The following is a 23,782-nucleotide window of genomic DNA, read 5'->3' on the forward strand; positions in this document are numbered from 1 at the left end:
GTCTTCTTTTGACGACAATTCAATAATTTTTGTTGTTGTTGAAACTCTCATCCTTTGCTTTTTGCCTTTTCAAGTTCAATTCAAAGGAGCTGAATGATTGCATTGCATATCAGACTATCAGTTTAACGTTCCTTAATTACACTATTTTCCTCATCAATTGCCAAAAAGAACCCCTACATTCTCACAAAATATGCATGACATGAATGGCTTGTTTTCCCTTCAATTGGTTTTTATGGCTGCTTAGTGGACATTTTTGTCATATGCAGGTTTCTATGCACGTGATCTTTCACAACAAAGTATGAAAGAAGCATTGGGCGAAGTTTGGAAGCTAGAGTAGAATGGTTTGTCTGATTATTTTGAACTGACAAAGATACATGATTTCTATAGGGTACTATATATACATCAATATGAACTTTGTATACAAGATATAGCAGAATATAATGTGCGTAGGATTCTGATCATTAAGGTTATGAGTTACTTGGTGAAAATTACTGTTGTATTCAGCATTGATGTGAAGTTGCTTTGTCCGGATTATTACTTCTACCTTATGAATTAATTAAGGATATTGTGTACCTAAAAAATTACTTTGATAGATCAAAAAATTAAACTTAATTATTATTCTAATAATGACTTAATTTTAACTGTTCTAATCCAATCATAAAATATTTATTTGTAGTTAGAAAGTGTTTTCCACGTGCCTTGCACGTGCAACAAAACTAGTACTACTAAAAAAGAGAGAATTATTTATCAACAATTTATTTTCTTGGTGTGTAATGAAAAGCGAAAATCAGATCTATAGTTTCTCTTCCTCGACAATTGTGCTGCCACCTCTTTGAGCACCACGCACAGCTTTATTTGCCTGAAAAATAAAGGAAAGACATTCCGTAAAAAATAAAACAATTACTTGGCAAAATTAAACCCAATGTTAGTAGGGAATAATGTTATTTGGATATTTTATTTTATTTTTTTGATGAACAAAAAAAGAGCCTCACGCGTGTGATCATTGACCCGACTCACTTAAATCTGCCATTGATGGTGTGGGGCACCCCTGGGCCGTTAAGGCTATTCAGATCGTGGCGTAACATTTTTGCGAAGCACACGATTCGAACCCAGCAACTCTTGAACTTGCAGATGTGACTAAGTCCGAGACTCCTATCAACGCGCCACACCCCAAGAGACTAGGGAATAATGTTATGCCTTTGAACAAACTCGGGCACATTATATTGCAGGTATAAATTTGGCACCAGAATAAATTATGAGAAATTTTTTTTTAAAAATTTTTTTTTTTTACACTTTAAGTTTGAAAGCACTTTTTTTACACTTTTAGACATAAGCAAATAAATTAAAAAACAGTTGCCAAACAGATTAGCACATTTCCAATACTCATGATCATTTTAGTCTTATGGCATGGTCCCAATTTATTGGATCATTAATTAATTAGTGCCTCCTTATAAAGAGCTAGTTTCTTACTTTTTTGTGTGTGCTGAATATGCTAGTTTCTTACTTGATTCCTATAGGTTAAGTCCAAGTTATGGGTTAAAGTTAAACAAATAAAATTTTCTTACCTCTTTTTTCCAATCAGCTCGTAAGTTTACTATAACAAGTGCCACAACTTGAACAGAAAGTCCACATATGATGCCCATCCAAAGCCCCTAATTAAAATCATTTTCACAACTCAAATATTAGTATAGCAAAATACTAAAATTGCTACCAATTTTGCTATATATATATATATATATATTTTTTTTTATTTTAAAGAGAGTAAATTGATTTTCAAATTCGGTAATTAATCTCTCCAAAAAAATATTAGAAGTAAAATTGTCTATTATAACATCTCTCAAACCCAGCAAATATAAGAATTTTGTGCATCTGATAACACTTTTAGAAAAAATCATTTTATAAATCTATACAATAAAATTTGTAAAATTACAAATTCCAAATACCATTTTTTATCTCAATATTTAATAGCACTATCACAATTCAACTCACCACCCACCACCCACTGTTATCATCTCTTTGTTAATTTTTTTCTTTAATGTCAAATTGCCAATGTCACAGTTAGGCTCTAGGAATTTTTCTTAGGGTGTTCTTTAAGAAACATAAATTATATGATCTAATAAAAAGAGAAATTCATATATTGATAACAACAACAATAAAAAAATACGCAAATACATAAAATTTACAATTGTTTCTATGAGTTTTCATATTTTAAAATCATTGCATGATAGTCTTATTATCAATATTACAAGTAACATCTTTTTTAATATACATAACCAAGCAAATTGCCATAAATGAAAAACAAATTATGGAGTAAAATTTAAATTTATTGACATAAAAAAGTAAAGGTGTTCCCAATTTTTTTTTTTAAAGGGGAATCAAATAATTTTTTTTAAAATTATTATATATATATATATATATTTTAAGATCAGAGTGGTCCAGACCACTCTGGTCTTAAGGTGGCGCTGCCATGGACACAATAGACATCAATAGATTCACCACTCAATGCACAGTTGCACGCTAATAAAATACATAAAAGTAATTTAACATAGCACAAACTTTTTGACTTTCTCTCGTACCACTGTTTGTGATTCCACATTTTCTTTATTAAAAAAACATAGCTCATATGCATAGTTAAAGAGTCTTGCTGTTGGTTTGTCTGTCTGCTTTATCTATCTCTATCTCTATCTCTAACTCTGGTCTGTATGGTACTTTCTCTTAAACAATAAAGCTCAGCCCTTTATGCAAAACTAAAAAAGAAAAATAGAGAAGCTATAAAAGAGGAGTTTTGAGAGAGAGAGAGGGAGAGAGAGAGAGACATACCAGCTGGTCCAGAAGCGTCGCCGGCGTGGAGTGGCTGGGTGGCGCAGCGGCGGTGCTAGATGGTTCGTGATTTTTGCGGTTGGTATGGGGATTTTCTTCTTCTTCTTGAGACCAATGCATTTGGGTATAGGATTTGATAAAATGGGTTTCTTTGTAAAGGACTTAAGAATGGATAAATATAGACTCACAAACACACGTGAATTGGCAAGTTGTTTAACTTTTATGGGGTTATTAGAGTAATGCGAGTGGTGGGCTTAGATGAGAACCCCTAAAAAATTACCAACTCAGTTACTTTAAAAATATTGTGAAAATGTGTGTGGGAGCTGTGAAGCATTACTCCCTAAGAATGGCCATATGGGAAATTTTGTTGGGCTAGATCCTAAAATATCATGACAACTTGTTAATGGTGTAATGTGAATAATAAAGTAGTGTTAATGGCGCGAGAATTAATAATAATTTGCCAATTCAGCATGTATGAATTTTGCTGTGAAATCTGCTGTATGCAACATTGCTCTATATTTATGGTTTTAAGTGTTTGAAATTTTGAACCTATGAAAGCTGTCTTGGTGGTACTGATGCTATTGGGTTTTGCTACTTGCTTGTACTCTAGCAAGTCTTATTGTGTTGTCTGTTTTTACCTAGTGTGAAAATTAAAGTGTGGATGATTGTGATATATGGCTAGCTGTAAACTATGATAAATGTTATGTATAGGTTGTTGCGTGATTGATTTGTTTGCTTTTGGATTTGTTGATTGACTAGAAATTTGGAAAGCCATTTCAATGTTCTTGTTGTGTTCATGAAGGTTTAAAAGGCTTGTCTGTGTCACTATGCAATGTTGAACTTTTTGGTAAAAAAAAAGAGGGGTAAAAAAGAGAGAGGGTAAGCTAGGACCGTGTGTACTGGTTTATACTCAACTCAAGTCTTAAAATTAATGTTGTTAGTCAAACCAAAGATGCTTTAGTCTTAAAAAAATAAATTTCACTTTTTTCATTAATTTCGTATTATTTTATAACCTCCCTTAAGTTAATGAAAGAAATTCTTTTAGTTTGAGCAAGGAAACATAAAAAAGATGAATTTGTGGATGTAATCCTAATAAGATGGTGGTCATGATGGAGAATTATTTGAGACGGTTTTGATATAAACAATGCAGGCCTGTGAATATGTCCGTACAAAATTGTGATTTTAATAATGTGGATGGAGCAGAAAGGGTGAAAGGGAGGCCAAATTGGATGGGGTAGAAGTAGAAGTTATATAGAATGATGGAAAGAGACATGGTTGTTGGAGACAGGTTAAAACATGACCCTAAAATAAGGTTGAGTGACATAAAAGGTCTTTGTAGTTGACCTCAATTAGTTTGGCTTAAAGACTTAGTTAAGTTGAGTTGTTGCTTGTAATGCTAAGAGTTGTGGAAGAGATTTGTAAGTGGCTTCATTTATATTGTAATGAATTTTTGACTAAAGCACTCAATAGGATTAATAGTTAGACAAAACTAAAATTTTTTGAGTTACTGGTCTCCAAATATATCCCAGTTCTTTCCTTTTTCTGCTGTTGAAATTTGCCTTAAATTAAACTCTGCAACAATATTGAAATTTGAAAGTGTGATATGTTTTCTTATTTAAGCATGTTTCGTTCTAATAGTTGTTTAATGAGTTAGTACTTCGCACGTTCAAACTTATGAACATGCCTGCCTTCGTGTAGTCAATGATTTGATTAAGTTGTGTTTTTGCTTGATTAGATATATAGTGGTTGACCTCACTTGAAATTGATGAGTTTAGGATATGACAGGTTCAGGGTAAAGTGTTCAATGGGAAGAGAAGGTCAATAAGGAGTTTGATACTCTTTGATTTAATTAGTACCATTTTAGTGTTCATGCTTTTGTTTAAGATATGCTGTACACAGGATGAAACCACAAAGAAGGCCCTGCCAGTTTGCAAAAGGCACTGGAGCTAACTGAAGGCTTTTGGCCAGTTCCTTCTATTTTTTTTTTCTTGTCCTGAATGAATAAACTAGTCTTTGTCTTCAAGTATGTATATATGATTATGTATGTGACATAATTCATAGAAATATTTCTATATTTCCTACAGAAGTTCTGTTTTGAAGTCCTGCTATCAATTACTTGGATTTGATATACTAATGCTTTGAGGATGTAGCAAGTTATGTCAAAGGTGTTTTGTGCATCTGCTAAGTTAAAATTGGCAGGTACAGCAAAGCTGTTTTTGGTTTCTGTTTACTGCGCGATGCCTTCTTTCTTCTCCCCCGCTCTCCCTGTTACTGTTAGGGTGAGTGACCTAATATACTAATTGGAAATTTGGAACCATTCATCTTTTCTCGTTGAATATAATTTTAATTCTCAAGTATGAACCATAGCATTTCTCTTCACTTATTTGTTGTCAACATCTAGGTAGTTAAACTTGTTCTTTTGAGTACTGCTTTGCTATCCTCGCCATGTTTTATACTCAATTAACATTGCAGATTTGGAATGGAAACTCATTTATGTGCTGAGGATGAGATATATGATCAACTTCATGAAAGCATGCTTGTTGGGCCAGTAATGTTGCCAGCTACCCTTTTGTCCATGAGGTTATTTTTTTTATGATTACTGCTTGTGCTAAGTCCGGAATTTGAGTTTTTATTGCTAATAAGCTCATGAAAATAACACTAAATTATTTCTTGTTAGGCCCCTGGCAGGCAGATCCTCCAGATCCATAAAAAATGTGTGATTAAGAATTGAAGACATCATTGGTGTCACGGTACTGCTATTGACATATGCTTATCTGGGACTAGAGTTTATTCGAGTTGGATACTATGTGAACAATGATTATGATGATGAATGGCTACGAGAGGAACCTCCACCAAAGGTTTTGATTGATAGGGTTCAAAGAAATATTTTGGCTGACGATCCCAAGGTCATGGATATGTAAATCGAAGAACCCCCTCCTTTAGCTGAGTATGCCATTGAAACCAATGAGAATGGAGAAAAACCATGCCACTCCCTTCACCTGATCGTACGTCCAACTAAGCGGTAGTTGTGAATCGAGGAAACTGCATGACATACTGTGACATTTCTGCTTCAAATTTTGACATACTGATGATTTTGGGTGAAGTTGGTTTTCCAAATCTCAAAATTTCCATCCATGATATGCAAAATTGGCTAGATTGTGCTTTCTTTATGGCATATCTATCGGTCAGTGGAAACTAATAATGTCAATTTTTGCTTTTGCTTTTTTTTTTTGGTCATGTTTGTTGATCTCAACAAGAGCTATAATGTCAAATTTTATTTTCTACCTGAAGTATAATTTTCTTATTCAAAAAGAGAATTATTTACAATTTATTTTCTTGGTGTGTTGTGAAAAGTGAAAACCAAAATCTATTGTTCCTAATTAACAGTAAGGTCCCTCCCTGAGCACCATGCACAGCTTTCTTTGCCTGAAAAAGAAACGAAAGACATTCTGTAAAAGAAAAAAAGAAGAAAAAAAACAACTAATTTGCAAAATTAAGCCCAATGTTCGTGGTGAGAATGCCATTGAGACCAATGCGAATGGAGAAGAACCACTCCCTTCACCTGAAGGAAGGACCAGCTATTGAGCAGTAGGTTGTAAATCGAAGCAACTGAGTGACATATTGACTTCAAATTTTGACATACCGATGATTTTGGGTGAAACTGGTTTTCCAAATCTCAAACATCTCCATCCATGATATGCTTTTGTGACCGAGATATACTGTGAATTGTCAGTTGGAATGTGTTGTACCATCACTGTACTTGGGTTGTTGTGATGTGGTACATAATGGGTTAAAGATTTTGTATGCCATGAAAATTGAAGTTTAGGATTTGTTTTTTGAAAGTCTTTCATTACTTAGTCTTTTAAAATTTCAATTTTATTGGAAAAACAGTATGTTTGACTGTTCTTTAGAGACAGTAAATTATATGAAATGAATTGGAACCGAATTGCAACCGTGCTTAAAATTTTTGTAAGAGTTATTGATATGAATATTTAGCCAATCTGTAAAAATTCTTGACTTTGTCATTGGCAGAGATCATGAAAATTTCTGATAGTAGGTTGAGACTTGAGACAGCTTTCTGAGTTTGCATAACTTGCGCCATGCGAATAATCAGCTATATGGACTTCTGGTTTCTAGTGAACATCAACGGAAAGACTAAATTAAAACCAGTTAAAACATTTAGGCATTTAATGAACTTGGGGAATCAATTGGATCTTCAAGCAAATTTTTGGGACCAAAATTGGTGTTTCACTCCTATTAATTCATAATTGCATGCATTTGCGTAGATGAAAGAACATGGGATAGGATTGGGACAAAATTGCAAAATGCCCATTTTGGGCAAACTAAGCAGCGTTTTGCCCTCTTTCTTAAACTATTAGGGAAATGCCCTTCTTTTGAAAATCGAGTTTCTCAAAATCAATTTAGGCCCTATAGCGGCGTTTTTAAGGAGTCTATAGTGACGTTTTCAAGACCTATAGTAGTATTTTATAACTCGATATATATAAAATCGAGTTATAGGTAAAAAAAATTAAAAAAATTGCCTATAACTCGATTTATTAGAAGTCGAGTTACAAAACGTCACTATAGGTCATGAAAACGTCACTATAGGTCTTTAAAAACGCCGTTATAGGGCTCCAGATTTTTTTTTTTTTTTTAATAACTCGATTTTGAGAAAATCGAGTTTCAAAAGAGGAGCATTTCCCTAATTAGTTTGAAAAAGAGGACAAAACGCTGCTTAGTTTGCCCAAAGGGGCATTTTGCAATTTTGTCTGATAGGATTGATATTGCTGGCTTCAGTCACAATAGTTTGCAAGATCGAACTCCTAAAACTTTGCAGGACTAAAAATGATAATATGTTTAAGCAGGGGCAGAGCTACATGTTAGGGTGGGGGGGGGAGATTTTTGAAATTTTTTTTTACTATATAGAAATATTTAACATTTTAATAATTAGCCCTGAAAAATGGGACTTGCCTCCTCCCCCCCCCCTCCCCCAACTATTTGAGTTGGTCCAATAATGTCCTTAAAAAAATTTGTCCAATTTGTTTAGTAGTTATAGAGAACGTATTGTTTCTCAAATTCATTTTTTATGGTAAAATGTGTTCTCGTATTTTTTAAAGTTTTGGACCATTTATGTTTTTGAACACTTCATTAATTCAATTGAAATTTTTTTACTCACAACGGTAAACAATTTGATAACTTATATTGAAAATGAAAATTGTAAGGATTTCACTATGGAAGATGGTGAAAAATTAATTTAATTTTATGAAACATTTAATTTTAAGGATTCATTATGAAAAATACTAATTTTTTGTGTATGTGTATAGATACATGTGTTTGTGTATGTGTATAAAAGTTTGTATAGACTAATATATTAACAACACAAATCAGCCCCCCAAACAAAAATTGTTGGCTCTGCCCCTGTGTTTAAGGATATTTGTATTCAAAGTCTAAGCTAACTTGAAACTTTAATCTCAACAAGAGCTATAATTTTTGTTATTTTTTTTTAATTTTATTTTTACAAGTAAAGAACTTCATTTTCTATATCTATACTCTATCTAAAAAATGAGAGTTGAGCTGCTTGTGTTTAGTAAAACGACATTAGAAAGCTTAAAACGGTAGAAGCAAGTGTAGATAGATTTATGCTTTTATCCTTAAAAGCTATAAATTTGAAGAGTTAAAGAGCACGACCGTTTGGCCTTTTTCATTTTAATTCTTTGTTTTTTTATATTACTAAAGGAATTGTAATACAAATATTTGACACTAGTTAAGCATTCCATAAATGTGACAGTCATGCACAGAATAAACTACTCATTGCAGAGAAAATTATTCAATAATCCAAGAACAGTATTCCTTCCTCTACATGAATCCAAGAATCCACTTACCAGGACATAGAGACCAGTGACTGAAGCAAAGGAAGATCCCAAGGAAGCACCAGAAAGAGGCAGCTCTCCTAAATGACCAGTGAACATCACTGATACAATTTGTAAGCTGTACTGCAACAAACTAACTGCTATAAGAGGCCCTCCTAGCCGTAGTTGCTTTTTTGCTTCTTTAGAATATTTTGGTCTCCAGCCATGGTTTTCTGATCTTTCTTCTCTTTCAACTTCCATATCATGAATTCTTACTTGGGTTGTTGTCACTTAGTGCTGAATAATCTAATGCCACCTGCGACAACACAAACCCAAATATCCCTTAAACGTTAAAGCTTTCTTAGTTCTAGCCATGTGGGTTAAAAAGCAAAGGCCTTTTTTACCTTTTAATTTTTTGCTTTTCTCACCTTTTTTTTATTCATCACAAAACTAACTTAAAAATAAAGTTAATTCTTATCATTTTGTTTCACATTGAGTAACTAAGTTACCAAAAACTATGTGATTATTATGAGTTATACCCAAAAATAACAAGTATGTGAGATGCTTTGTTTTTATTTTTTTATTTTTACAGGACCAGATTAAATATAATAAAATTCTTAAATTAAAAATGAAAACTTTTATAGTAGAATAAAAAAGCTATATTTTCTTAAATTAACTTTTTTTTCAGGGTATCAAATTGTCTATAATATTTCTAAACTAACTTCTTAGCAATCTCTTTTTTTATGTACACAAATAAAACATCACTCAAAAACTCATTTTTCATCTTATTATGAAGTTTTTTTTGGGACACATTTCAAGAGCTAAAATACACCTTTTGTAGTTGCTGTTGAAACAAAAAGAGCAAACACAAGTTTAATCAACAAATGAATAGATTGCTGATTTTCTAACTCTAGAAACCCTTGATAAAAAAAAGTATGGATAAATTCTTTAGATCTGGATGTTGAGGAAAGGCAGGTTGGATTCTCAAATGTATTTTTTTTTTCTAAACTTAGTCGTACAGCAAATTTAAAAAGAAGAAAAAAAGAATGAACAATGAAGTATAAACTATTATTTAGATACAATGAGAAATTTTTTTTGTCTTTATCTCAAATTTAAATAGTTAAATATATTAGCATATAATAAGCACCACTATTATTTAATAATAATAATAGATTATATTTTATAAAGCAATCAGAAACCTAAAGAAATTGACAGTCACTAATGAGAGGGGTGTTACATATGCTTGTTACACTATTTTTTTTCGCTGTTCATCATGTCATGTTTGACTAGGGCTGTAGACAAGATTTCGAGAGAGGGGGGGGGAGGGGGAAGGTTTTTTTCCCAGGAAAATCCAAGTTAGTATTCATTTAGTATTAACACAAAAATCATGTAAAGGATACCAGGAATATTTTAATATAAATCTTATAAATTTACATGTCACCAATCATAAACAGAATTCAAACATTAATTTATTATGTTTTTTTAGTGGCAATAATCTTACATCTGTCATATCAATTTGTAAGCTTTTTGTAATAAAAAATGTAGTACTTCTGTCATTTTCTTTTACAAACTATCAAATACAAAATAATTTTTGTTAAAAGTAAGATATTATTTATTGAGAAAAAAAAAAGTTACTTTGTTTTATGCCAGAGTTACTAGCAAAATCTTACAAATTGATATATAAATTAAAGAATAGACAAAACAAACCATCTTCCATTTAAGATGGAAGAATGCTGAAACTACTGTAACTAGTAACAAATTGATGTGACAATTAACATGATTAACTTACTTTAACAATCTAATAAATGATATTTAAATTATTTTTTTGTTATTGATAAAAGATCAGCTGATAGAGGTCAGGCCTTAGTGCAATAATATATAATTTCCACTTTTTTTTTTGATAGGTTTTTTTTTTTTTTTTTTTTTTTTTTTTTTTTTTTTGTTATGATAGACGGTTTTACTTCTTTTTTTTTTTTTTTTGGGAGAGATTGATTCCCGAATTTGAAAATTTTCACTTTCAAATTTGGGAATCAATCACTTCCAAAAAAAAAAAAAAATAGAAGTAAAACCGTCTATCATAACATCTCTCAAACCTAGCTAATATAAAAATTTTGTGCACTTGATACCACTTTTAGAACAAATCATTCTATAAATATATACAATAAAATTTGTAAAATTCCAAATACCATTTTTTATTTTAATATTTAATAGCACTAACACAATTCAACTCACCACCCACCACCCACGGTCATCATCTCTTTATTAATTTTTTTTTCTATGTCATATTGTCAATGTCACAATCGGCTCTAGGAATTTTTCTTAGAGTATTCCTTAAGAATCATAAATTATACATTTTAATAAAAAGAGAAATTGATATATTGATAACAACAATAATAAAAAATATGCAAATACATAAAATTTACAATTACTTTTTATGAGTTTTCATATTTTGATATTTTAAAATCGTTGTATGATAGTCACATTATCAATATTACAAATTATATCTCTTTCAATGTCCACAACTAAACAATCATTCATCCATTGAATGCAAAATAAATTATAGAGCAAAATTTAAATTTATTGGTATAAAAAAAAACTAAATGTGTAAAGGGTAAACAAATAATTTTTTTTAAATTATTATATATGCATATTTTTTTTTCCAGATAGGGTGGTCCTCCTGGGCCCATGGTCCCAATAGCTATCATTAGATTCATCACTCAATGCACAGGTGTACGCTAATAAAATACAAAAAACAAAAGAAAAGAAAAAAAAGATAGCAGAAACTTTTTGACTTTCTCTCGTTCCACTGTTTGTGATTCCACATTTTCTTTATTAAAAAAACAAAACTCATATACATAGTTAAAGAGTCTTGCTGTTGGTTTGTCTGTCTGCTTTATCTATCTCTATCTGTGGTCTGTACGGTACTCTCTATTAAACAATAAAGCTCAGCCCTATTATGCAAAACTAAAAAAGAGAAAAATAGAAAAGCTATAAAAGAGGAGTTTTGAGAGAGAGAGAGAGAGATACCAGCTGGTCCAGAAGCGACGCCGGCGTGGAGTGGCTGGGCGGCGCAGCGGCGGTGCTAGATGGTTGGTGATTTTTGCGGTTGGTATGGGGATTTTTTTCTTCTTCTTGAAACCAGTGCATTTGGGTATAGGATTTGATAAAAGGGTTTCCTTTGTAAGAGCATTCACACCAGTTAATGTAAAATCATGTAAAATAGAAAAAGAAACTGATTTTACACATTTTGGCTCAAAATTACATTGCATCAGTTCCTCTAAAAATGTCTAAAATCGTTTATATCTATACACGAGCTACAGTAACCGTGTAAATTTACACGGTTACTGTAGCTCGTGTATAGATTAATTTATTAATTTTTTTCGCTCCTTTTTCTCTCTCTCTTCTCCGGGCTCAACAAACTCACCACTTCTCATCTTCTTCTTTTTCCTCTGATACACAGAAACACACTCACACACAAACACATCCACACACAGCTCCGACCAACACAGATTCACTTGCTCAAAAAAAAAAAAAAAAAAACGAGATACACAAACACACCCACACACAAGCAAACCCACACAGACAAACAAGAAAGATACTGATCGGAGCTTGACTGGAACGATCGGAGCTCGTTGATGGAGCGGAGTGTAGATCGGAGATGTGGCGTTGGTGGATCGGAGCGGATCGGGTCGGATCGGAGCGAAGCAGAGTGGAGCGGAGCGGATCGGAGCGAAGCGGAGCGAATCGGAGCGGATCAGAGCAGATCGGCGCGAAGCGGAGTGGAGCATCGGAGCGAGCGAAGCGGAGTGGAGCGTCGGAGCGGATCGGCGCGAAGCGGAGTGGAGCGTCGGAGCGAAGCTCCGTGGAGTGGAGCGGATCGGCGTGAAGCGGAGTGGAGTGTCGGAGCAAGCGAAGCTGATGTGAATGGAGCGTCGGAGTGGAGTGGAGCATCGGAGTGGAGTGGAGTGGAGCGTCGGAGCGAAGCGGAGGGGATCGGCGTTTTGTGATTTGGGAGGAAGGCCAGAGAGATGGAGAGAGGGAGAGAGAGACAGTGAGACAGTGAGAATCAGAAAATGGGTTTAGAGAGAGAGAGACAGAGAGAGGGCGCGTATTTAAGAGGGAGTGGTTGGTGAGAAATAATAAAAAAATAGAGTGTAATGTATATTTTATTGAAATAACTTGTAAAATAAATGAATTGATGTAGGTGTTTTGTAAAAGTGAATGTGTAAAATAGAAAAAGTAGGTTTTTAGTGTAAAAATAGATGTGTAAAATACACATGCTGATGTGAATGCTCTAAAGGGCTTAAGAATGGATAAATATAGACTCACAAACACACGTGAATTGGCTAGTTGTTAATTGTTATGGGGTTATTAAAGTAATTCGAGTGGTGGGCTCAAATGAGAACCCATAAAAATTACCAAGTCAATTGATATTGTGAAAATGTGTGTAAGAGCTGTGAATCATTACTCCCTAAGAATGGGCCTATGGGAAATTTCGATGGGCTAGACCCTAAAATTTCATGACAACTTCTTATTGGGTGTAACGTGAATAATAAAATAGTGTTAATGGATGGCCTATACGAAAATTAATAATAATTTGTCAACTCAGCATATATAAATTTTGTGGCAAAATCTGTTGTCTGTAACATTGCTATATAATTACCGCGCACTTTTGGTGCAGTGATTATTCTAAAAGTATAAAATGCTTGTGGGGTGTGGGAGATAAGGGTCGAGGTTTAAGTCTCCAGAAGGGATCTTTTACACACATATACACTTTGATTAGGTTAGAGTAGAAATTGTATTTTGTAAAAGAAAAAAAAAAAAAACATTGCTGTATATTTATGGTTTTAAGTGTTTGAAATTCTATCTTGGTGGTTCGGATTCTGTTGGGTTCTTGCTACTTGCTAGTACTCTAGCAAGTCTTATTGTGTTGTCATGTTGTCACCTAGTGTGAAAATTAAAGTGTGGATGATTGTGATATATGGCTAGTTAAGGGTGTTCACAAAACTGCATAAACTGCAAAAATCGCACCAAAATTGCCCACAAAATGGCATAACTGTACCGTATTGCAAGTAATAGTACACTGCACTGCACCACACCGCATGGTGCAGTGCGGTTTGCGGTTTTATAATAAGAAAATCACACAAACCGCGCCGTACCGCACTCTCTCTATATATTAATATATTTATTTATTTTCTATATTAAATATATTATCAATAGTTTAATAACCCTAGTTTTCAAAAAAATAAAAAAGTGTAATAATCCTAGCAAGTGTTGACTAGAAAAGACAACCCAATCCAAAATAAAGAAAAACTAGTTTAATAATTTAAAACTTGGTCCAAAAAAAGGGAAAAATTAGTTTTGGGTTGAGTAGGAAAAACCCAAAATTTGAAAAATATATCGATTTCAAACCGCATCTTATATATAGTATCGCACATGTGACCGGAAAAATGAGGTGTGGTGCGGTTATGGTTTTGTCTAAACTCTAAACCGCACCACACCACACATGTAATCGCAAAAACAAGGTGTGGTGCAGTTATAGTTTTAGCTAAACCGCACCGCAAAGTGCGGTGCTAAAAATGGCCCAAAACCGCAGCACATTGCACCGCACCGCGAACACCCTTATGGCTGGCTATAAACTACGATAAATGTTATGTATAGGTTGTTGCGTGATTGATTTGTTTGCTTTTGGATTTGTTGATTGACTAGAAATTTGGAAAGCCATTTCAATGTTCTTGTTGTGTTCATGAAGGGTTAAAAGGCTTGTCTGTGTCACTATGCAATGTTGAACTTTTTGGTAAAAAAAAAAAAGGGTGGGGGGGGGGGGGAAGAGAGAGGGTAAGCTAGGACCGTGTGTACTGGTTTATACTCAAGTCTTAAAATTAATGTTGTTAGTCAACCAAAGATGCTTTAGCCTAAAAAAAAAAATTTATCTTTTTTCATTAATTTCGTATAATTTTATAACCTTCCTTAAGGTTAATAAAAGAAATGCTTTTAGTTTGAGCAAGGAAATATAAAAAAGATGAATTTGTGGATGTAATCCTAAGATGGTGGTCATGATGGAGAATCATTTGAGACGGTTTTGATATAAACAATTCAGGCCTGTGAATATTTCCGTACAAAATTGTGATTTTAATAATGTGGATGGAGCAAAAAGGGTGAAAGGGAGGCCAAACTGGATGGGGTAGAAGTAGAAGCTATATAGAATAATGGAAAGAGACGTTGTTGGAGACAAAAGTTGAAACATGACCCTAAAATAAGGTTGAGTGACATAAAAGGTCTTTGTAGTTGACCCCAATTAGTTTGGCTTAAAGACTTTAGTTAAGTTGAGTGGTTGCTTGTAATGCTAAGAGTTGTGGAAGAGATTTGTAAGTGGCTTCATTTATATTGTAATGAATTTTTGACTAAAACACTCAATTGGATTAATAGTTAGACAAAACTAAAATATGATCCCAGTTCCTTCCTTTTTCTGCTGTTGAAATTTGACTTAAATTAAACTCTGCAAAAAAAAAAAAAAAAAAAAAAAAAAAAACAATATTGAAATTTGAAAGTGTGATATGTTTTCTTATTTTAGCATGTTTTGTTCTAATAGTTGTTTAATGAGTTGGTACTTCGCACGTCCAAACTTATGAACATGCCTGCCTTCGTGTAGTTAAGGATTTGATTAAGTTGTGTTTTTGCTTGAGGGCTGCTAGATATATAGTGGTTGACCTCACTTGAAATTGATGAGTAGTCATATATATATATATTTTGGCTTGTTTGTATGTTTTTCAATTTTATGACATGGGCTCTGGTGTGTTTGTTTAGTGCTCTGGTGTGTTTGTTTAGTTTGTCTATGCAACACAACTCAAGAATTGAGAAAGGATCACCATTGAAAAGTGGAGTGTTTAATTTCTTTCATTCTTTTCCCTTTTCAAATATGTTGGAGGTGAAATGAAATATATTTTGAGAAGAGACTGCTTGATATGGTCAGTTCACAAAAAGAGAATATCTTTCTTAATTGGAACTGCTAATCATTTGTACACCCCAAAACTAGCATTGTTATTTCATAACAATCCCCACTGGTAGAAAGTTGACTCATTTATGTCATGGCGTGCTTACTTGGATCTCACACTTGGACTACGAATTTGCATGCCCTTGACATCTAGATGATGGACTTCCTTGGAGCTGTCTTGAAAATCCCTCTCTCTGGTGTGTGTTTATAATCTTGAGAGTTGTTCATCTTGACTTCAATTACATACTAGTAATTTGAGGGGAGCACAAATACTCTTTAGATTGCATACAAGGAATTTTATAAACCATTGGAAGTTGGAATTGCTTCTAGAAAATGCATTATCTTGGAAGATTTTGAAGTTGTGGTAAGCTGGAGTAGGAAATGTAAATTAGGAACATTTGAATTTGCAAAGGGCATGACGTATTGTTCTGTACCTTCACCGATCTCATTTAGTATTGGAATTTGGAACCTATATTATAAATCTGCTAGTACAATTCAACAATGAGTCACTGAATCATTGATGAATTTAGGATATGACAGGTTCAGGGTAAAGTGTTCAATGGGAAGAGAAGGTCAATAAGGAGTTTGATACTCTTTGATTTAATTAATACCGTTTTAATGTTCATGCTTTTGTTTAAGATATACTGTACACAGGATGAAACCACAAAGAAGGCCCTGCCGGTTAGCAAAAGGCACTGGAGCTAACTGAAGGCTATTGGCCAGTTCCGTCTATTTTTTTCCTTGTCCTGAATGAATAAACTAGTCTTTGTCAGTTTGTCTTCAAGTATGTAAATATGATTATGTATGTGACATAATTCATAGAAATATTTCTATATTTCCTACAGAAGTTCTGTTTTGAAGTCCTGCTATCAGTTACTTGGATTTGATATACTAATGCTTTGAGGATATAGCAAGTTATGTCAAAGGTGTTTTGTGCATCTGCTTAAGTTAAAATTGGCAGGTACAGCAAAGCTGTTTTTGGTTTCTGTTTACTGCGCGATGCCTTCTTTCTTCTCCCCCACTCTCCCTGTTACTGTTAGGGTGAGTGACCCAATATACTAATTGGAAATTTGGAATCATTCATCTTTTCTCGTTGAATTTTTTAAAATTTTAAAATTTTAATTCTCAAGTATGAACCATAGAATTTCTCATCACTTGTTTGTTGTCAACATCTAGGTAGTTAAACTTGTTCTTTTGAGTACTGCTTTGCTAGCCTTGCCATGTTTTATACTCAATTAACATTGCAGATTTGGAATGGAAACTCATTTATGTGCTGAGGATGAGATATATGATCAACTTCATGAAAGCATGCTTGTTGGGCCAGTAATGTTGCCAGCTACCCTTTTGTCCATAAGGTTATTTTTTTTTTATGATTACTGCTTGTGCTAAGTCCGGAAATTGAGTTTTTAGTGCTAATAAGCTCATGAAAATAACACTAGATCCTCCAGATCCATAAAAAATGTGTGATTAAGAATTGAAGACATCATAGGTGTCACGGTACTGCTATTGACATATGCTTATCTGGGGCTAGAGTTTATTCGAGTTGGATACTATGTGAACAATGATTATGATGATGAATGGCTACGAGAGGAACCTCCACCAAAGGTTTTAATTGATAGGGTTCAAAGAAATATTTTGGCTGACAATCCCAAGGTCACGGAGATGTAAATCGAAGAACCCCCTCCTTTAGCTGAGTATGCCATTGAAACCAATGAGAATGGATAATAACCATGCCGCTCCCTTCACCTGATCGTCTGTCCAACTGAGCAGTAGTTGTGAATCGAAGAAACTGCATGACATACTGTGACATTTCTGCTTCAAATTTTGACATACAGATGATTTTGGGTGAAGTTGGTTTTCCAAATCTCAGAATCTCCATCCATAATATGCAAAATTGGCTAGATTGTGCTTTCTTTATGGCATATTATATTGGTCATTGGAAACTAATAATGTCAATTTTTGCTTTTGCTTTTTTTTTTTTTTTTTTGGTCTTGTTTGTTAATCTCAACTGAAAACACAATAACAAAATAATTTTTAAATGTGTAAATAGTATCGTGAGACCCATTTTTAATGAAAAAATTGATAAAAAGTGGAGTTTGTGGGATCCATAAACAGTGCACAAATACACTGTTCACAGAAAACCGGATCAACAGTTGCGGCTAAAAAAAAAAAAAAACTTTAGAGAAAACGTGAACGCAGCACTTAAACATGCTATCCAAACGCCCTCATAATATGTCAAATTTTATTTTCTAGCTGAAGTATAATTTTCTTATTCAAAAAGAGAATTATTTACAATTTACTTTCTTGGTGTGTTGGGAAAAGTGAAAACCAAAATCTATAGTTCCTCATTAACAGGAAGGTCACCTCCCTGAGCACCATGCACAGCTTTCTTAGCCTGAAAAAGAAACGAAAGACATTCTGTAAAAGGAAAAAAAAAAAAAAATTTGCAAAATTAAGCCCAATGCTCGTGGTGAGTAATGTTATTTATTCCTTGGAACAAACCTGGACACATGAAATTGCAAGTGTAAAATTGACACCGGAAAAACATTATTAGAAATTTGTTTCACTTTTAAGTTTGAACAGTTGAACATCACTTCTCTGGTCCAGTGCGCACGTTTGGATGTAACTTTTTACTGAAAGTTTAATTGATAAAAATTGGATAATATATACTTCGTATTTAAAAAATACTGGTCGCTAACTTGTCCAATACATAAAAAAAACTATTAAGTTTGAAACTTTAAAATATATGTATATATATATATATATATGAGATTAAATTCTATAAGTACGTGGTGTAAAACCCATGTTTTACCCCTCCAATCCCAATATGCCACATCATCTTATCACATATTTAAGAATAAACACAATTATACTCAATCAATTCTAATATCCATATATAAATCTAACCAAATTGGGAATCTATCGAGATGTTATTACGTGTGGTAGGATGTATTGAATTTTAATAAATTTTAAGTAAAATGCTGATGTGGCAATCACTTATTGGATGGTGTAAAACATAGGTTTTACACCCCATCCTTATAGAATTTAATCTCTATATATATATATATGGGCAAAACTTAGGTAAAGCACCTTAAATACGGTATCTTAAGTTCCCCTCTTAAATTTAAGCCACAAAATATAAACTCAGCAAACTGCGTTACAAGGAATTGCCATTTCTTTTTTGTTTCTTTTTCCTTCCCTCACATGCTTGAAAACCAGATAACAACAAACACTTTCATCCTTATTTTCCCAAGAAACAAACAGATTTCAAACAAAAATTTTGGCTAAAACTCAACAAATTTCTAGCAAGACCCTTCACAACCATGCCTCACACTGATTCTAGCCACCATGTGTGGAGGCAGAGTAGTTTCACTTTTCACCCACAAGAAGCCCCATGCTTTTACAGAGAACCAAGCTAAGAGAATGAACAAGACGGCGGCAATTGGTGGCTATGGAGGGGTTCGTGGTGGTCAGTTGAAAGGAACAACTCTCAATCACTCTCTCTCATCGAGTTTCCGTTGATCTGTGTTCACCTTATCGTTCCATGGCCTGAATTTTTGGTTAATGGCCTTGCCCCTTATTTCGTATGATTAGTTGTTGATCAATAATAAGAAGAAACTGTTTTTGAGAGAGGAAGTGCGGATTGCCACTGCTGGATAAGTAATAAAGAGGAGAGGATTTGAATAAAAAGCCAAAGAGAATATTAAACAAAATTGGTGGGGGCAGATTTGAAATCTTAAAAAGCCAAAAAAAAAAAAAAACCTGATCTTGTCTTTGAAGGAGGAGATTTAGTGGATGAAGTTTGGTGGGGGCAGGTCTGAAATCTACAACAGACTTTATCTGGTTCTCCATAGCAGACCAGCTAGAGAAAAAAAAAAAAAATGCAAAGTGACGGAGCATTACGTTTTAACGTCTATTTGCTGAGTTATATATTTTATATACGTGGCTTAAATTTAAGAAGAGAATTTAAGGTCCTGTACCTAAGATATTATACCTAAGTTTTGCCCTATATATATATATCTATACACATGAGTTGTTTACTATATGTAGCAATTATTCAAGATACTATTCAATAATAAAAAATAGCAATAAAATGAATAACAACGTACTATACTATCCAACAGACATTGCAACTTTAAATGAACAATATGTAATAAATTGAAAATAATAAACCTTCATTCCCGATGTGGTGTAAATGAGTTAATTTACGCCACCAATAAAACGCTGACATGTCAGTCCTGTATTGAAAGAGTAATACACACAAGCACACACAATCGCATCTCAATTGAACTTAAAATCCTCCCCATTCGATTCAGACTTGAAGTGGTCCCTGGGTTTAGGCATTGGAGGAGTTGTTCTTCAGGTTTGAATCATATGGGGAGGATTTTGAGTTTAATTGAGATGTGATTGTGTGTGCTAGTAATGTGGCAGTGTTTTATTGGTGGTGTAAATTAACTCATTTACGCCACATCCAAACTGAAGGTTTACTCAATTGAAAAACGCCATATTTTTTAAGTCTCCATAATTGCAAATAGTGGTGTGAGTTCTGCATTATGGTTTCTGCATAATTAGAGGAAAACTGATGCACTTTGATGAAGCCTACATAAATCTTATCCGAATAAACATTTTTATATGTGGCTTTGCCAATTGCAGTGCCTTCACTTGTAGTGGGTTTGAAAGATGAGCAAGAATTCCACATCAACATGACTCTTTTTTCAGTCCATCCACCTGGTTAATCTTTAGTTCCTTATCTCTCAATTTGGCCCTTCATTTTCCTTTACATTGGCCTTATTAACTCACTTTTGAAACTAACCATGGCATACACTTTACGGATCATACCACCATCGCAGTAGTTTGTCTAATATTGCTTCGATAGGCTGATAAGTTCGAATGGCTATTGAGTTCGAATCATTGAGGTCAAACTTTTTGGGTTTATGGTCTCGAATTAAGCTTCGTGTGTGAGGAGACTTCATAGCTCGCATGTGATGAGATTTCATGGTGCGAGCTCAAACGAATTTTGCCTGCTCGAGAGGTCAAACTTTCTGGGATTATGGCCTCGAATTAAGCTTCGTATATGAGAAGGCTTCATGGCTCGCTAGAGGAGATTTTGTTGTTCACAGAGGCTTCGCAGTTCGCACTCGAAGTGGATTACTTTGTGTTCGAGCTTGTAGAGATTTCGTAAGGTTTTCACCATATACAATGGGTCTTTATTAGGTTTTTAGTTTGGGGTAACATACCTCTCATCTTCCTCCTTCTCTAAAGGGGTTGTCTATGACAATTTCATGAATTGGATGAGAAGCTGGGTAGCAAAGAGAATAACTGTTTCACAAAAAAAGTCGGGTAGCAAATCGAAGGAATTAAAAAGGCTAAAACTATTTATTATTATTATTTTTTAAAAAAGGGATGATATTGGTTATATAATATTTATATTTATTTATTTTAATATTGTTAACGTGGAAAATTATGAGAGTTTCAAAGGTTTCAGTTTTATATATATATAGATGAGACATTCGAAAGTTGTACATAAGCAAATAAGCTTTAAAAAATTTGTTACTCAAATTATTAGCACATCTCAAATAGTCCAATAGGAAGATCATTTTAATCCTATAACATGGTCCCAATTAATTAGTTCATTAGTTAGTGCCATCTATGTAGAGCAAATTTTGTTACTTGATTTCTATAGGTTAAGTCCAAATCAAGAGCCTAAACTGATAAAATTTTCTTACCTCTTTATCTCAATCAGCGAATAAATTTACTAATACAAGTGCCACAACTTGAATAGAAAGTCCACATATGATACCCATCCAAAGCCCCTAATTAAAACCAATTTCACAACACCAATATTAATATAGGAAAACATTAAAATAATTACTATAGAATTTTTTACAAATTGACGTGATAATAAATGTGACTGATAACATATCAATAATATAATAAATAAATTTATCAATTATTTTTTATTACCTATTTAAAAATTGGCACAATATAGTTTGTAAGACATATAAGAGAGAGAGAGAGACAGAGAGACTTACTTTGCCTCCAAAATGGAAGATGAAAGCAAAGATCACAGCAGAAAGAATTCCCACAAAATAGTAAGCCCAAGATTTATAAATGCACATAGATTTTGTCACCCACATCCTCTAGCAGCCCTGCATAGCCAAAACAATTACTTTATAAGAACTTGAATCAAAGTAAGAAAAATCAAACAATCATTAACTATTGAACATGAGTAGTACTTGAGACTTAAATTTAAGACCTGAAAGTACACATTGGAATCCATCCAAGAAGTCTGATAATGCAAGCAGTGGCACCATTCTAGCAACATATCTAATAACTTCCTTCTTCTTTTCTGCTATAAAGCTTTCCCCAAACATTGCGCACCAGAAGTGTAGTAATTGCTATTGTTGCACCCCCAGAGAGAGCAAATGTGATCATCACATGAAGAGCCAAACGTGCACCATGTGGGCGTCCAGCACCCATTTCATTTGACACTCTTGTGCTATACAATACCAAGACAAATCTCTTAGTTTTGAGGGCAGTGTGGATACTTTAGGAATTGGCAATGGTGTTAGTGGGGAAAGCCATATAAACTATGTCACTAACCTTATAGTAGCGCCAAGACCAATCGAAATCATATAAACCATCCAACACGTGTTAAGGCTGCAGAACAATTACAAATGCTTTTAAGTTTGTAGTTTGTGATGAGAAGCTATAAGAATAATTCTTCGGTTCTCCAACTAAATTCGAACACATTTATGTTGTAATGATAAATGTAACCATGTGTTTGAATATAATTAAACTTAAAAAATTAATAAAGTGAATTTCCAAAAAAAAAATAAAATAATGAAGTTGTACACTACATTTTAGTAATTTCTTTTTATTTTTTCATTATATTACTAAGACTTGTTTTGACAAACTTCATGGTTGAAAATGCACTTTTCATAGTTGTTGTTTGAAACAGAAAGTGTAAGCACAAGTTTAATCAATCTATCAACAATGAATAGATTGTTGAATTTATAACTCTCATAAACCTTTAACATAATTCAAAAGGTATTAATAGACTCTTTAAATTTATAAGATGTTGAAGAACATCAAGCTCAAAGTGTTGAAGTTGAGTTTGCAAATGTATTCTTTTTTTCCTCAAATTAGTTATGTAGCACCTTTCAAAAAAAGAAAAAGAAAAAAAAAAGAAGAAGTTATGTAGCAAAAAATTGTATGAGAATAAAGTGTAAACAACTATTTAGATATAGTGTAAAACTGAACAATTAAAATATTATGTCTTTATAGGGGTTTGAACCTCATCTACACCTAAATCATAAATTTGACATAACAAAAAGTTGTCGTTCATTGAGTGCCTAACAAAGCTTTTTTAACAAAGAATAATGAGAGATTTGAATTGAATTAACTTGAAAGTTAAAGAATTTAATTAAACAAAGGTACAATTAATTAGGAGACTGAATTGAATTTTGGTTAAAGTTATAATGAGTAATTTATAATTTAGCCTAAAATATAAAAGTGTAGAGAGAGTTTGAAAGTTAAGAGCATGGACCCTAACCATACAACACCCATACAACAAACATAAAAACAATTAGAACATAGTGGGGTACTACAATACACATTGACCGTACAATTACAATTACAATTATAGACTAGTCCCTTAGAGCATCAGCAATGGGCCTATCAAATGCCAAATGTAAAGTACATTTGGCATACAGGCCTAGAATACACTCAGCAACTAGATGGCTAAAACGGGGAGAGGCCAAATTTTTTTGGCATAGCGCTACAGTACCATCTCATATGTGAGATGGTACTATAGCGCTATGCCAAAACAATTTAGTGTATTTTAATTCGTTCAAGCCCCTCTCTCTCCTGCTACAGTACTAGGTTTTTGCTCTTTCATCCCCTCTCTCTCTCTCGCCATTGTCAAGCTTCTCTCTTTCTCTCCGATCACCAAGCCGCTGTCGCCAAGCCTCACTTTTCTCTCCGAATCACCAAGCTGCTGTCACCAAGCCTTTGCCGAATGCCGATAGGTGGGTGACTCCTATCCTATCCCAAAACTAAGTAATTGATCATAAAAGTGAAACATGTATCAAAAAGCGATTTATATTGCAATTAATTG

The 23,782-nt window shown here is 33.5% G+C and overlaps 2 long non-coding RNA genes across 2 annotated transcripts; one reads left to right on the top strand and one right to left on the bottom strand.

Annotated features, from left to right (window-relative positions):
- Positions 1 to 686: 686 nt before the first annotated feature.
- LOC136061933 (uncharacterized) lies at positions 687 to 21,761 on the bottom strand. Its single transcript, XR_010623781.1, has 3 exons — positions 21,696 to 21,761; positions 1,566 to 1,652; positions 687 to 859 (listed from the first exon to the last, which is right to left on the bottom strand). It is a non-coding gene; the product is annotated as an uncharacterized LOC136061933 (long non-coding RNA).
- Positions 3,641 to 6,151, top strand: LOC111988003 (uncharacterized). The gene is made up of 3 exons (XR_002880373.2): positions 3,641 to 5,099; positions 5,293 to 5,400; positions 5,498 to 6,151. It is a non-coding gene; the product is annotated as an uncharacterized LOC111988003 (long non-coding RNA).
- Positions 21,762 to 23,782: the final 2,021 nt, after the last annotated feature.

Source organism: Quercus suber, unplaced genomic scaffold (genome assembly GCF_002906115.3).
Source record: "Quercus suber isolate HL8 unplaced genomic scaffold, Cork oak 2.0 scaffold_364, whole genome shotgun sequence".
Lineage (NCBI taxonomy): Eukaryota > Viridiplantae > Streptophyta > Magnoliopsida > Fagales > Fagaceae > Quercus > Quercus suber.